This window comes from Apostichopus japonicus, chromosome 17 (assembly GCF_037975245.1).
Source record: "Apostichopus japonicus isolate 1M-3 chromosome 17, ASM3797524v1, whole genome shotgun sequence".
Classification (NCBI taxonomy): Eukaryota; Metazoa; Echinodermata; class Holothuroidea; order Aspidochirotida; family Stichopodidae; genus Apostichopus; species Apostichopus japonicus.
Window position 1 is genome coordinate 31,862,784 of NC_092577.1, and position 17,433 is coordinate 31,880,216.

At 36.7% G+C, this 17,433-nt stretch overlaps 1 protein-coding gene across 4 annotated transcripts in view; it reads left to right on the forward strand.

The window, feature by feature from the left end:
- The first annotated feature begins 1,931 nt into the window (after positions 1-1,931).
- Positions 1,932-17,433, forward strand: part of LOC139984748 (galactose-3-O-sulfotransferase 3-like) — a 38,144-nt gene continuing 22,642 nt past the window's right edge. For 3 of the 4 annotated variants that reach the window (XM_071998779.1, XM_071998777.1, XM_071998775.1), the window contains exon 1: positions 12,564-12,759. The gene's annotated coding sequence lies outside the window, so the exon portion shown is untranslated. Of the gene's footprint in view, positions 2,172-12,563; positions 12,760-17,433 lie in introns of those variants that run through there. The other variant, XM_071998776.1, reaches the window with a different exon arrangement.

A 17,433-nucleotide genomic window follows, 5' to 3' on the forward strand; every position in this document is an offset into this window, starting at 1 on the left:
TTGGTAGAAATAAATTGGATTGAAGTGAAATTGAATTGACATATGCCTTTGAGTTCGATCTGTGGTGTAGTCCTTATCCTCCGATAGTATACGTGATTTCAATGTTAATTTAATCGGATTTCGCCAGAAATGATATTTATAACTTGTCAAAGTCGTGAGTCATAACAGTCGATTTCAACAATGAAAAAATTTCCATACCCATTCTCGCATGCCTATACAAATTTAACAGCAGCTATGATAAGTTCAGCAAATCTGTTGAAATTGGGTTCGAAAAAAAACGGCTATCATCTGACTTCCAGGTCTGGCTTCGTCACGTGGTGTTTCGTTGTTAGCCAGTCTGGCTAACAACAAAACACCACGTGACCATATACTAAGGTCAGGAAAGGTAACCTCAGTCTCGGAGATTGGAAACATTGCGCAGAATTATTATGTCAGTAACTTATAAAAACGTGCACGCGACGTATTACTATATGCAAACTTTGTCATAGTGATGAGAAGGTAAATTAGATATTCCGGCAAACCACAAACTCTTTTAAGTTTATCACTGATTAACCTTAGCCTATATTCGCAACAAGACCGCCATCGCAAGAAGTTCAGATTTACGAATATTTCAAAGATGACTGGAAAATAGAAAATGACTGAAAAGTCTCAAGGAAGGCGAAAATTGCATCGACGCGACCGAAAAAAATCAATCGGTTATTCGCAGTCGGGTCGGTGTAATTTATGCGAAATGTTGCTCACGACCAGTCTAAGATCCGATAGTCGGTCCTCGTCGTGGCCAAATCGGGCGTATCAAACATGTTCGATATTCGTCGTGGCGTCGGAGGCCGTCGCGTCGCAGCTGAGTCGGCAGTTTGTGGCTGCCCACGACCCGACTGCGATCCGATCTATTGGATAGCCAATGAGGAAGCGTCGTGAAATCAAGTGACGGCTGCAAAAAGTCCAAATTGCGGCCCCTATATAGACTGATGAGCAGGAGATTAAACTGTTGGGTGGCGTCGGGTCGTGCTAGAGTCCGACTAACCTATATCATCGGACGCCGCCGACGCGACTGGGTGGCCATGACTGTCTCCAACTCATTCGTCAGGTCGCAGTCGGGTCGGTGTGATTTGCGCCTTCATATAATGCTTAACGTTCATGTAATACGATCACTATAGGAACCAACATTTAAACATTTTAATCACTCCACACGGTACACTACATATACGAACCGCCCTTCGAGCGTATACACTCTTCCGTGTTTACAAGAATACCGTCTATGATAAGAACACCCGTTTATTAACTTCAAATACCATTGTAGTGTAGAAAACAATTCATTTATGTAGTTCATGTTTGAATTAGTCATTCTTTTTGTGCTCTTTTGTTTCTTATCTTTGTAAACATGATCGCAAAGCATATTTGTTGTACACGTTTTGTATGGAGGAATCATTCTTTCGGGCAAAGTTTGACTGAGTTTTTGGATTGTCGACGATAAAACCGGGTTTATCAACTGAAAAACTTGGATTATCAAAGGATCTTGAAACTCAGTCGAGAATCCAGGATTATCATTCGAGAAATAAAACTTGGAATATCAACCGAAAATCCAAGATTTTAATCCAGTTTTATCAAAGTACTTCAGAACAATCTGGATTATCGATCATAAATCCGGGTTTGTTGGTGACAATCCAGGATTTATCGCCCATTGAATAAACCGGTGTTTTCTATTTATTTCGCACTTGACTTGCCATAATATGCTCTTATAGAAATCCTTGTTAAGACAAAGGTTATGCTGCATCGACTTAATCAATTAGCGTCACAGATATTGTATATGAATTCTGTAAGAGTAAGTCTACCGAGATCAAAGGTATGTTTAATTACTGCCCCCGTCCGTCGCAAGTAAAAGGTCATTACTATTATAATGCATATGATAACGTGGCATAGTGAGCAGGAAAGTAAACGTGTACGCAAATATAGTGAGTAGCCTATAGAATGATCTATGATACTCATAGGCCTACTTTGTAGCGCTCGGTTAGCGTTTATGTCCTCTTGTCGGATTTTTGCTGACTTAACCAGATTTTAGACTATTAACAAGCATGGAATTTCGCTCGCATAACCATTAATTAATTGGTGCAAGGAACCACTGGATGTTATTGATAAAGCGATTCGATCTTTTTTCATCGCACGTTACAAAGGTTTGCTTCATTTATATATATATAGCTAGACCCATGTTAAACTTAGGGTAGTGTTCAAACTCCTAGGCCTATAGTCTCTATGTAGTTTTATATTCTTTATGGGTCTTTATGTAGGTAGCCTAATAACTAGGCTTCTTTTGACCTAACATGAGCTGTTGGGAACTACAAATCCAGCAAACACAAAACGTTATCATAACATTTTTAAAAGAGCCTTTAAAATATGTTTTTATAACGTTAAATGTGGTGTTATAAAAACGTCGACATAACGCTTTCATGAGATATTAATGTTATATTAATGTTTTAACGAAAAAATGTTTTGAAATAATAGCCTGAAAACGTTTTCGTGACATATTTATTACACCACAAATAACGTTATAAAAACAAAAGACGTATTAATAACGTTTTAACACGTTCTTGTGAATTAATTCAGTAGATCGCACATTGTAGTTCTGTGCCTCAGTCGTTGTGCGAACTCATTGAAAGATAAACTTTGTCTAGCACTGTGTATATAGTTCATTGCTATTATAATTTGATAATCTGACGACATAGCTAGCGGCCCTAATCGTTGGTAGGACCTACCGTTTGGGCCTAACTAAAACGAACCCTCCGCAATAAATCCCTTGAACCACTGAACTTGGGTGCAGAAGTCAAACTCAAGTTTAGTTGGAAGTGGCTCCTTGATTTGCAGAGTCCGATATACCACATATGCTGCGGCCATTTTTAATGCACGTATAATGCCCAAACTACCATTTAAGTTATTTGAACTTTGACTTTTAGACTTTGACATTATGTCATAGATCACTGTGGCAATACATCACATTCACACCCCTAACGAGTTTGGAACCTCCACCACTTATAGCCTATTCCTTATTCCATGACCATGGTGGACTTTCAAGTACCAACAAAAATTCCACTCCATGCATTTCCATAGCGATCGTTTGTATGCTAACCATTAGAGGGCTAATAGTCCGGAGCAGCCAACAAGTTACTACAATATCTGATCATTATCATCCTGGCCCCATATATATACAGTTCATAGTACTTTACGTACGTGTATAGGGACTAGCGAAAACAATGATGGGGAAATCTGGTGAGCGTAGCGCGAAGCCATGGCAACAACTATAGTGCAGTAAAGTGTAATTCGTAGGTAGGTTAAATGATTAACGTTACGCTCTTGTAATTTGTTAATTTCTCTCAAGTCCTAGGCCCTAGGCCTATAGCTTGCAGTGCGTCGCCTATACGGCAAGTTACACTAACAGTAACGAGATAAGAATATGCCAATCTGCTTAAAGGCTGATCCTAAGTGATAGCAAATCCAAAATCGATATGGTCGTATACAATGCTTCTTTATAAGCTGCGATCTTTTCTGTGTGTGCGTGTTTGTCCGTGGTTGTTTAGTATATTTACTATAGTCAAGGCCTATACATATTAAACATGAACAACGTAGGCCTGTTGTAAACTGTAATGCGTAGGGATAGGCTAAGTATAAATGTTACGCTTTTAAAGGACATGTGACACGAAAAAACCTAGAATCACTAGTATGAATTTGAAAGGGATCTATATCTCGTGTCACATGTCCTTTAATGATAGCCTTATACTCTTAATTAAGTAATATCTAAATGATAACAAAAACTGTAAGCAAACTGTTTATCCACTAGAGAGCCTGTGTATAAGAGAATGCCAGTAAAAGTAAGTTGGTCTGACGTTTCGATCCTAGCAGGATCTTCTTCAGAGGCTAAATGACAAGTAACAGTAATATTTCTCAAGTAATATCTAAGATAGATAGAGAGATAGATAGATAGATAGATATTTATTTCGTCCATAAATAAAGTAATATCTCTCAAGGACTATAGCCTACTTGCATAGCCTACAGTACCCTTACTCAAATTCCATATCTGGTTTTATATCTGGCTATATCTGGATAGATAAAGTTTGATATGGCCATATAAAGCCAGATATATCTTGATATAATTGTAATCCAGATATCCATATCAAGTTTGATATGGCCATATAAAGCCAGATATAACTGGATATAGAATCAATCCAGATAGGCATATAAAGTTTGATATGGCCATATAAAGCCAAATATATCTTGGTATAATTGTAATCCAGATATCCATATCAAGTTTGATATGGCCATATAAAGCCAGATATATATTGATATAATTGTAATCCAGATATCCGTATCAAGTTTGATATGGCCTTATAAAGCCAGATATATCTTAAAATACTTGTAATCCAGATATCCATATACATTTTGATATGGCCATATAAAGCCAGATATATATTGGTATAATTGTAATCCAGATATCCATATAAATTTTGATATGGCCATATAAAGCCAGATATAACTGGATATAGAGTCAATCCAGATACGCATATAAAGTTTGATATGGCCATATAAAGCCAAATATATCTTGGTATAATTGTAATCCAGATATCCGTATCAAGTTTGATATGACCATATAAAGCCAGATATAACTGGATATAGAGTCAATCCAGATACGCATATAAAGTTTGATATGGCCATATAAAGCCAAATATATCTTGATATAATTGTTAGCTAGATATCCATATCAAGTTTGATATGGCCATATAAAGCCAGATATAACTTGATATAATTGTAATCCAGATATCCATATCAAGTTTGATATGGCCATATAAAGCCAGATATATCTTGATATAATTGTAATCCAGATATCCATATCAAGTTTGATATGGCCATATAAAGCCAGATATAACTGGATATAGAGTCAATCCAGATACACATATTAAGTTTATCTGGCCATATAAAGCCAGATATATCTTGATATAATTGTTAGCTAGATATCCATATCAAGTTTGATATGGCCATATAAAGCCAGATATAACTTGATATAATTGTAAGCCAGATATGCATATAAAGTTTGATATGGCCATATGAAGCCAGATATATCTGGATATATTTGTAATCCAGATATCCATAACAAGTTTGATATGGCCATATAAAGCCAGATATATCTAGACAATCCAGATAGGCATATAAATGCAGATAAAGTTTTATCTAGCCATATATAGCGAGATATAACTGAATATACATTTAAGACTGTGTGCTCTTACATAGTGTATTTATACAGAGATATACCATGCCCTATGTTTAGTACTGCACATATTTTAATGGTAAAGCACCTACAGTGCACACTACTAGTCAGAGGGGGTATAAATTGGTTACTTGATCTATCTGGGTTGCTAGGCAACCACAGGATGTGTATTGATACTCTGGGATCGAGTGAGATAGGAAAACAGTTTACACATGGAAGGGGTAGAGAACAGAAAGAAATTTAATAGAAAGAATTGGAAGGGTGACTGGGTGATGGAGATTCGTAAAAAATAACCTATTGAGTTAGGACATTGGCAAAGGATTCTATAGTGAACTGAACAGTCAGAAGTAAGGAAGAATTTTTTGGAACGGATGGAAACAACATATTTGGGTTTGATCTTCAATATTGAATGGAACATATATCGCCCTCCTGGAACTTATTTACTAAAGCAAATATATCAAATACGGAAAGAGCACACTGCAATTTAGTATCAACCTCTACAGGACCACAGAAGAATAAAGAACTCAGCCTTCAAGTATTTTATTGAACAGCAGTCAGTTTATGACCATAGCAGTCGGATTAGGTAACAGCAAGGAGCTTTTTGAGCGATATGGTTGAGGCCAAAACTGCAGATTCTTAAGTCCAAGATAAGTTGATCTTTACCTCCAATTAAGCCCTGCTTTTTTTGGTCTAATTGTCTGGAGATGGTTTTTTTCAGACACAATTTGAAATGATTTTGAAATCTCTCTCTAGTTGGAAGCATTGTGAGTCATAAATAAAACTATGTGTCACAAAAAAAGTTATGTACACAATTGGGTTTGGAACTCTCTTAAAATGATAGACTGAAGAATTCAGTCTTCTGTGAGACTGAAATTTTTTTCAGTGTTATACACTGAGCTTAGACTGAGAAACACCTACTTAGACTATATTATCAGTTACACCGTTCAGTCGCTGTTTTGGACTGACTGTATTAACCAATCAGCTAATCACATGTGGCATGGCATCTTACCATTTTCAGTCTCTGTATTCCACTGAAAAATGTATCCAATCAGAGAATAGAAATGCGCCTACGTCATCCGAAAACTTGCAACTACGCCGCACAGAAATACGTGACAACGAGCGCTACAATTTGTGTACATATATACTACTATATTCTTCGCTTAGCCAGGTACTCGCTGTACTGTACGTACGCACGCCGTACACACAGCTAGGCATGAACGAGACAGACGACCGTATGTCTAAGCTAGAGTAAAGGTTATAAATTAGCAATGGCTGAGTCTTTAAGAACTTTTCTTACATAAAAAGGTTTCCACGAAGAAGTGATAACAGTGTTCGAGGGTATGTATGTATGTTTTTTGTTGTTTTCCAATTAATACAGAATAAAAGCTTGGCAGTTCGTAACGTTAGTTATTCTAGGTTTGTGCGCGAGGTAGGCCTAGCTAGGCTGTACTATAGCAAATAGGGCCTAGGCTATTGTTATAATTGGTGGGGCCTATTTACACGATCATCGGGCGAATAAGCACGCCGGTCCTGCATATGTACCCGATCGTCGGGCAAATCAGCCCGCCTGTCCTGCATATGTACCCGATCGTCGGGCGAATATGCACGCTTGTCCTGCAATATACATGTACTCGATCGTCCCAAAATGAATCTAGCCTAGCCCTAGGCCCTAGGCTACGTTAACCTCATAACAAATACTTGAACATAATAATGCTCAAGAAATTGCAAAACACAGTACTATTATGCATAGATTGTAAGCACCCTTAATTATTTGCAAAATGTAGTTACTGCTACAGCCATTACAGCATGAAGCTATCACGGTACCAGATCGTCGGGCAAATTAGCCCGCCTGTCCTGCAATATGTACTCAATCGTCCCAAATGAATCTAGGCTAGGTTAACCTCATAACAAATACTTGAACATAATAATGCTCAAGAAATTGCAAAACAGTACTATTATGCATAGATTGTAAGCACCCTTAATTATTTGCAAAATGTAGTTACTGCTACAGCCATAACAGCATGAAGCTATCACGGCACCAGATCGTCGGGCAAATTAGCCCGCCTGTCCTGCATATGTACCCAATCGTCGGGCGAATAAGCACGCTTGTCAGGACTGCAATATGTACTCGATCATCCCAAATGAATCTAGGCTAGGTTAACCTCATAACAAATAATTGAACATAATAATGCTCAAGGAAATTGCAAAACACAGTACTATTATGCATAGATTGTAAGCACCTAATTATTTGAAAATGTAGTTACTGCTACAGCCATTACAGCATGAAGCTAACACGATTCTGTTAAACCATTACCATTGTATTTAAATCATGTGGAAACTGGAAAAGAATTGGTATGCTTTTGTTATTTTATAAAACATATAGTGGGCCATCAGTCTTTATTATAAGATTTTACACTTATATTACCATTCACTAATCTTATTAAATCAGTTTCTTTTACAAGCAGATAGACATATTAGTGAAATCAGTAGGCTAAAATGTAAATCATATTCCTTGTTCACTGGTTTTCTATGCTGATGTAATGGAATCAGGAGATGTCATGAACAATTTATCCTTAAAAAGAGAAATTTCTGAAAACAACTAACAAAAAACCTTGCTTGGTAACCATGTACCTGCCAAAATCAACATGATAACCCATAAATGTTAGGTTTAATTTGAATCCACCTTCACATAACACATCTCACCCGCCATGGATGACATATTGCTGCATATCGTGAATTGATGTACAATGCCAGTCATGTTCTTGTTTCTCCATTCTCTCCCAAATATTAGTCTAGTCCACATGGAACTCTACCTCTCAACATATCTTTTTTTAAGAATGTTTTGATTTATACCATATTGCTTGTCCTTTATCACATTTATTTTTATCTTCACCTAACAGGAGGGCACAGATATTGAGAGCGCAGCACAGGGCAGACAAGGACAATATTGGCAGCCTTTCATCCTATCTCTCGGGCCAGAATTGAACCCCAAACAATTCTTCATTGTGGCAGATAAACTGGCCATTCCAGCAGGGACAGAGGCATAGAACATACATTTAACATAGACTATGCTCCCCCTCTACAACACTAGTTTTGTGAGTTCCATGCTTCCATGGTGTATGGAATTGTGCAACCAACAGAAGTGAAGTCTCTCGTCCGAATCCTTGCCACATCTATAAGGGCAGCCAGCATGGAGTAACTTCAAGGAGTGAATGTTACTTTTTTATTGCTCTGTAGTCCGGAACCACGTGTGTCAGCATGGAGTAGCTTTAAAAGGGTGTGAAGACTCGCGCAAAAAGAACGTCTAATGCCGGTAATCTGACCTAGTTTCGAATGAGGTGTAACAGAAGTGTTAGACACTGCCATCGATCCCAGAAAATACAAACACAGCTTGCTACCGTCGGTAATTAGACACTAGTGTACAGTCAGTACATACAGCTGCGGTCAATACCCACATGACAGTGTATAAACGATACAGCGATGAACATCTCAGGTCCAGCTAAAGATATCAAGGTATCACGTTTCATTACTGTCTGTCGTTTTTAGCGACACGAACAAACATCACTTGCAAGCAACAGAAAGTTAACTTTTTCAGATGGCTGCACGCTGTGTGGGACAAGTTTACAAGTTCAATGCCTTTAAGGAGTAACCTAACACATACCCTAAAACGTTAAATTGATAACCCGGAGTTTACCAACAGTTTTATATAAATAGGGAGGGCTCCAGAAATAAATATTTAATTGATTTTTAGTTTTTAAAAATGTTTTTTAATGATACTGATCTAATTATGAATGTAATTAAACAAACACCTAGTTGCCAAAAAAACTTTGTTGTATGATTTTTCGAGCATGTTATTTTAATGTTTACTTTAATGTTCCTACATTTCACTGCACTCACTATGTTGAAGGTTTATTTAATTAAGCAATTAATTAAGCTAATATTATTTATTGTGCACAATATTCCATAATTTTTTCCATGAAAAGCAAGTAACCTGATTATTATAAAGTCAGTAACTGTAGAAAATTCCATTTGAGAATATCCTTTCCTCATTATTCCCCCCCCCCCATTTTTTTAAAATTTTAGTGATGTAATGAGTCAAAACTGTTTTCAATTTTTTAGTCGACTCTCGAGTGACATTTCTTTTTCAGCTAGAGGCCGACATTAAAGGATTCACGTGAGAATTTATAAAACTTTAAAATTTGATTGAAATCCCAATCAAAATCACTATATATGATTACTATCAGAAAGTTAAGAAATAATTGAGGGTGGTATAATAGTCACATGTACTGTTTTTGCATACAAATTTGCTTTATATGAATGCCATATCATGAAATCGTGAATGCAGTATATAATAGTTCATGTTTATCTAATAGCCATTATGAAGTTAGTGCCATTCTGTCAACTGCTTGCTTGTAACATTTTGTTTTGTGTGTGCTGGATAATGACTTTCAGCAATCGCCAATCTATATCATTGAAACACAAAGTATTAAATGTTCACCGCACTGATATATAGTTTGACCATTCCTAATATTTTATAAATAACCTGCTGAAAATTTGTCATATGTTTTCCCCATTTTGAAATCATTCTAAGAAAATTGTTGCTACTATACATTAATGATTCACAACTGGAAAAAAGGCAATGTACCAGATCCATTGTACTATCGTCGTGTTTCCATCATATCCCTTTTGTAAAGGCAGGATCGTATAGTTACTATATCCTTTACAGTGGAAAATTTAAAGTTCAGTGAGATCGGGAGATGGGATCAGCTGGGTATATAACCACTCAATTTACAGCTGTGTTGTCAATGAATTCCAGGGTATTACCACCTGGTGGTGACATACAAAGAATTTAAAGTGCTTTCTGTTACAGTGGTGTTGCCAGACATTTGAATCTTGGTTGGTGATATGTCTATTTGTGAATTCCTTCTCGGGGGAGGGGTTCCCCAGGCCACCCATTGGCGACACCACTGATCTGTTCTCAGCTCACCTAATCCTTTCCAAAAAAATTAAAGAACATTTTAGACCCAGGCCCAATTCAAGCAGAAATTTGACAGATTAATATTGAACTGAAAATATGTCACTGTTATGTAAAGTATCTTTATAATTTGAACGTTTGTTGCAAAGATAACATGTTTTGTTGAACATCCCTCAGAATATTGTAGTTTTGATTTCTGTTTTTTTTAAATATATTAAAAATTATATAAGAATATATAAGTGGGTTAGTGGGAATAAAATTACTGTTCGGTGGATATTGACAATTATATTTCTTGATGGAATACCATTTTTAATGTACTTTGTGTGTGACTGTCACAATGATTTTCTGGTCTTTATAGCCTAACATGATTGGATGTGAAGGTGAAGTCACTCCATGAAGTAGCACCTTTCAGTAAATTCCCCTGCATTAACAGATCATTGAATGTTGTCTTGATGACCTTAACTGCATCTTTATTGAAGAATTCCAGCACTTAGCCAACACGGAGGATCTATAGAAAAGCTTGTTCAATCCAGAATTTGCAATTTATAAAATTGACAGTATAGCTGTGATGTGTAATAATTCAGTCTAAAAGACCGACTGTTCAGTCTGATATCAGTCTTATAGACTGAAAGTATTCAATCTTATTAAGACTGGTGCTGCAATAAATCAGTCTAAACTGCTGACTGTTCAGTCTAAAGTGGTTTGATTTTCAGTCTATTAGACTGAAGAGTATTTAGTCTAATTAAGACTGACCTTCAGTCTTTACATTTCAGACTGGAATTCAGTCTAAGTAGTCTGATCCCTTATCCCATCCATCATTAGACTGAAATTTCAGTCGATTAGACTGAAATTTCAGTCTCTCATTTTAAGAGAGTATGGAATGTCACGAACTGTATGCACAACAACGTCGACAACGTTCGTTCTATGAGTCGTCCTAAGGTGTTGCACGAACAGCATGTTATGAAGCTAAGCTAGCAATCGTACGTGATACGCACTTCCTATAAATAATTATTACACTGCTAATGCACTGCGATAACGATATTTGTTTTTAGGCCACTGCATATCTGGCAATATTACAAAATATGAAAGTTTATATTGTCCATCAGTTAAGTTCGTCAAATGTATTAAAGTCCAGACATTGGACAATAAACAAGAATCATCCTACTGGAAAAATTGTAAAGGAGCACTATGTTTGTCTTTCTGATATATTATGTAAAAGAACATGTAAAAGAATTCAAACAGGAAACAAAATCTGCTGATTATGATATCATATGATCAGGGGCGTAGCCAGTATGTAGCACTGTAGGCCCGGGCCTACATTTGTTTTGGCCAAGTTATCTTTTTTTTTAAAAACACCCATAATTCAAATCGATAAGCTTGCTGGACGAGTTTAAGAGTCTATAGACAGGAAAAACTATTGAAATGAACGTAGCAAGAATATGGCTAAATTAGGTGACCTATTCTTCTGTCATCTAGGTTGCCGTTTCTATCGCGTGCCGTTTCATTCAACACTCTACCCGCCGAAAAAGACTAGGATCCGATCTTGTCAGTTTTTTAACATGTAGTTAAGAACCCGTTTACGCAGATAATATTTCAGTTGAGAAAACAGTTGAGAAATTTGCATCAGATTGCAATCGTCGGATACCTCTCCCTTCTCTTATTAGGCTAACTTAAACATTTAATAGCTACAGTTGTATCAAAGACAATTACTGGCTATAGTTATATCAAAGACATTTCAGGCCTATCTTTGTATCTATAAGTATCAGAAGTTGAAACGTAAGACTACTCTGTACATGTACCTTGCTAATTTTAAATACATTATGTAGTATTGAATTACGTACTATTTTAACTCATTTGTTTTTTGGGTTGTCCAGCACTGTGTATATAGTTCATTGCTATTATAATTTAATGATCTGACGACATAGCTAGCGGCCCTAATCGTTGGTAGGACCTATACCGTTGGGCCTAACTAACACGAACCCTCCGCAATAAATCCCTTGAACCACTGAACTTGGGTGCAGAAGTCAAACTCAAGTTTAGTTGGAAGTGGCTCCTTGATTTGCAGAGTCCGATATACCACATATGCCGCGGCCATTTTTGTAATTTTTAATGCACGTATAATGCCCAAACTATCATTTAAGTTATTTGAACTTTGACTTTTAGACTTTGACATTATGTCATAGATCACTGTGGCAATACATCACATTCACACCCCTAACGAGTTTGGAACCTCCACCACTTATAGCCTATTCCTTATTCCATGACCATGGTGGACTTTCAAGTACCAACAAAAATTCCACTCCATGCATTTCCATAGCGATCGTTTGTATGCTAACCATTAGAGGGCTAATAGTCCGGAGCAGCCAACAAGTTACTACAATATCTGATCATTATCACCCTGGCCCCATATATATACAGTTCATAGTACTTTACGTACGTGTATAGGGACTAGCGAAAACAATGATGGGGAAATCTGGTGAGCGTAGCGCGAAGCCATGGCAACAACTATAGTGCAGTAAAGTGTAATTCGTAGGTAGGTTAAATGATTAACGTTACGCTCTTGTAATTTGTTAATTTCTCTCAAGTCCTAGGCCCTAGGCCTATAGCTTGCAGTGCGTCGCCTATACGGCAAGTTACACTAACAGTAACGAGATAAGAATATGCCAATATGCTTAAAGGCGGATCCTAAGTGATAGCAAATCCAAAATCGATATGGTCGTATACAATGCTTCTTTATAAGCTGCGATCTTTTCTGTGTGTGTGTGCGTGTGTCCGTGGTTGTTTAGTATATTTACTATAGTCAAGGCCTATACATATTAAACATGAACAACGTAGGCCTGTTGTAAACTGTAATGCGTAGGGATAGGCTAGTATGAATTTGAAGGGATCTATATCTCATGTCACATGTCCTTTAATGATAGCCTTATACTCTTAATTAAGTAATATCTAAATGATAACAAAAACTGTAGGCAAACTGTTTATCCACTAGAGAGCCTGTGTAAGAGAATGCCTGTAAAAATAAGTTGGTCTGACGTTTCGATCCTAGCAGGATCTTCTTCAGAGGCTAAAAGACAAGTAACAGTAATATTTCTCAAGTAATATCTAAAGTAATATTTCTCAAGGACTATAGCCTACTTGTATAGCCTACAGTAATGACTGAGATATGTACAAGTCCTGCAGTATTTGTGTTATAGAAAAACTAAATTCGATCTGGGCGAGGAAAATGCTTGAAAAGAAAAGCCCAAATCAATTATATTTTTGTTAGACCTAGTCTCATAGTATTCTTTACTTTGCCATCAGAAAAAAAGATAATAAGCATTGGCCTATATAGTTAGACCTAGCCGAACTTCTTATGTGGGTGATAAACAGTAATAAGGCCACGGTAGGCTAGCCTATAGAGCAGACGCACTGAACAATGCGAAACATATAGACTATATACCAGCGAATTGATTGATTGCCGCGATTAGCTTAACCGCAGTTCGTTTTGAGTCTTAATATTGTCTAGTTAATTGCTCACTAGCTTGTTTGATCAGTTAATGCGCACTGGTTACAAGATACTGATTGTCTGTTTATATTAGTATTTATTTGTATGTTAGGGATTATGAATATTTTAAAAAAGAGTGACAAAGGCAAAGTTTGCCCGAACAGTCGAACACACAGATTCAGTAGTAAACATTATGTGTGTTGTAGTCTTGTAGAGCAGGAATTATATTATTCGACGGTCGTTAACATGCGTTTTCAGTACAGTGCGACTACTGTAGACTTCTCGGCCTATGCGCTATGTCACGTCAGGTATATCAGCAACTATAGCCTACTGCCTGTCCGCGGTCGAAGGGTCGTTCATGAGTGGTCATCATGGAGATTCGAGACCATTCAGACCAATGATATATTTTTCGCACATGTAATTTTTTTTCGACACCTTAAATCCCAGTGGGGGGGGGGCGACTAGCTTTCATGGGGGACTGTCGTCCCCCACGCCCCCCCCCCCGTAGCTACGCCACTGTGTGACTTCTATAGAATATCCTACAATCATATACTCATTCGTACTAGAAATAAAAGTTACGTTTGCCGCCAGGCCGCGCCGTGAGAATAATGACAGACTATACGTCTCAGAAGTGTTCTTACTTCTCATTGGTTAAAAACAAATTTCCTAAAACACTACTTTACATTAATTCACTGAATACAGCCTTTCAAGAATGTGGCAGTAGTCCTAATTAACTTAAGCATCACCGTATCTTTGCTCGATTTTCAAATTCAAATCAAGAATTAGATTGAGTTTGTTTTTGTATTTGTATTTGTCATTTTTTACCAAGACCAGGAAGTTGTTATCGATAATCTTTGTAATGCTTGATGCACATATAAATAAAATCATGGAGGCAATTGCTGGAACTATGAGATCAGTGACAAGAAAGTTCCAAATATTGTGGCTTGTTCTGTCACAACAAAATTTGGTTGGTGGGGGGGGGGAGGGGGAGGTGGTGCACATATACATGCACCACTCTAATGCAACTTTTTGAAGGTGTTGTAGTCAAGATAAATCAACATGAAATGTTAAAGCACTAACAACTGTATAATAAATCATATATTAAAGTAAAGGTATGTTTAAGAGTTATTAATTTACAACTTAGTAACATACAGGTCTTATCATGTCTACCATTATTGTGTTGATGCAACATTCATGGTCAGTAAGAACTGATGGGTTTGATCATAAACGAAAGCATGTTGATGTACCTGCATTGGTGTGGAACGTTAGTTGTTTACATACAAATTGTTTTTATTGGTAAGTTATAATTGTTTATCTTAATGATGTTCCAAGTTCCTTGAGTTTTTGCTGAGCCATTTTATAAAAGTGGGAGTTATGGTCATTTTTACCAATGTTATGCCAAAGTAATGTACTTTTTGAGTGATACCGGATTTTTAAGGTGACAGTGATACAGCAGAATTATAAGAGACAACCTGAAAGTAATATTTTTGGTCAATAGAGATTTATGTTAAGAGATTGACACACTTTAATTTTACAAATGTATTCATCGATGTACATGAAATTTTTTCATGGTTTAATACCTGTCATACCTTGTAATGGGTTGTGGCAGTTTCTAATTGTTGAGAAATTGTGATCATACATAATTAGTAAGATCAAACATTTTTTAGTCAAGGTTTTACTAGTATACTGCTTATACACATATGTTACCAACTTAGTGTGGTTTCACCATATTGTACATTGTGCATGAATATTCCTAGATTGATATAAACACTTTATTGCATTGATTATTCATATCACGTTTATGCAGTGCATTATTCATGTTTGAAGTTTCTAGTTTTCTCCCAATTTAACATTCTTACCCATTATATTAATTCCAAGATCTGCACTACTAAATTGCATTGTGTTATGTAATGTAATGTATGTTATGTAATGGAATAATCCCACACATCAACACATATAAGGCATAACTTTACACCTAAATTGTTTAAAAGTAACCAAATAGTGAGTAAATGTGAGTCTTGCATAGCAACACAAATAAGGGTAAATTGACACCTACATTGTGTTAAAGTAACCAAATATTGGGTAAATGTAAATCCTGCATAGCAACACAATAAAGTGTAAATTCACTTCTAAATTGTGTAAAAGAAACCAAATAGTGGGTAAATGTAAATCCTGCATAGCAACACAAATATTGGTAAATTCACACCTAAATTGTGTTAAAGTAACCAAATAGTGGGTAAATGTAAATCCTGCATAGCAACACAAATATTGGTAAATTCACACCTAAATTGTGTTAAAGTAACCAAATAGTGGGTAAATGTAAATCCTGCATAGCAACACAATAAAGGGTAAATGCACATCTAAATGTGGTTATAAGTACCCATACATTGTGTCCACATGCGGGATTTACATTTACCCGTTTTTCGTGTAAATAAACCTATTTAGTTTTTACAGTGTAGTTTGTTTGTCTTATTTTTACTTGTCAGAAAACGTATTTAATTCGACGGAACTGAAGATCTAATTTCTCTTAATATTTGATAATGAAATCACAAAAGCGTGAGTAATTTCTCTGGGGTTTTTTATCCAGCGGTTTTGTACGAATGTGCCCCCCAAAAAACCTGCTTCTATGATTCAGGCTCTTTTGATAAAGGCGAGAGTGTTATTGTCATACTCCGATTAGCTTAAATTGTGTTACTGAATTATGATGGTATATGGTAAAATCCGCGATAGAATTGAGCATTTAAATTATTTTTAAAAGATAGCGGTGATGACAATCTCGCTGATTTTGCTCTGCATTCGTTTAGTTCTAACTTCTACCCTTCAGATATCTGATTTCATAGATGGTTTGATCAGATTTCGCCACAAATAGAAAGAATTGTAAACTTGTAAAGTTCGGGAATGAAACTACGTATACTCAAAGGAAAGGATTGTGTTAGATACTTAATTCCGCATGCGTTGAAATTGAATGTATATAGCCTAATTGTGATAAATGGGTGCAGAGATAGCCTAGGCCTAATCCTTGAAAGTGTCTCAGAAATACAAAATTTATGTTTGCTATTTTCATTCGGGCAATTTTGGTCGTTTCCGTTACGCTTTGCTTTGTAGATTAAAATTGCGATGGAGAAAGTGGTTACCACGTACGTAACTGAATTCCGCGCACACATCACTTCTTCAGATTGTTCCCACCTGCATGAAAACGCGCGACCCACAACCCTACGCCTACCCCTCTAATCGCTTCCCGATGAGTTACGAAACCAGACCCATCGTATACAAAAGTCTACTTGGATTATTTGTCCCCTGATTTTTTTCTGCAGATGCCCATGCATTTCCCCAAACTAAATTTCTAAGCCATGAGATCTTAAACTTAAGGAGGTTTGGGAGCATCTATCATTGGGTCTGGGAAGTGTTATTTCCGGTGATCTGGGAGGTATATTTGCCAAAAATCTCTTGTACGCTACGCGCGAACCCATGGTCGCGCTCCGCTTAGATAGTATCAGAGAACAGACATGCGTCCCCACCATAATCCAATACTGATCTGCGCGCATGCACCAATATATTAACTGCGTCTGATTTTTCGAAATTTCCCTGACCAACATTCCTAAACATTCTTCCATCTTCTCGTGCAATTTTGATCGGTCTTTTAGGGGTTAAAGGAGGTTTTTCTGTATTGGCTGTCCAAAGATGAAATTTTGTGCAACATTATTGGTATGTTTTGAAGTGAAT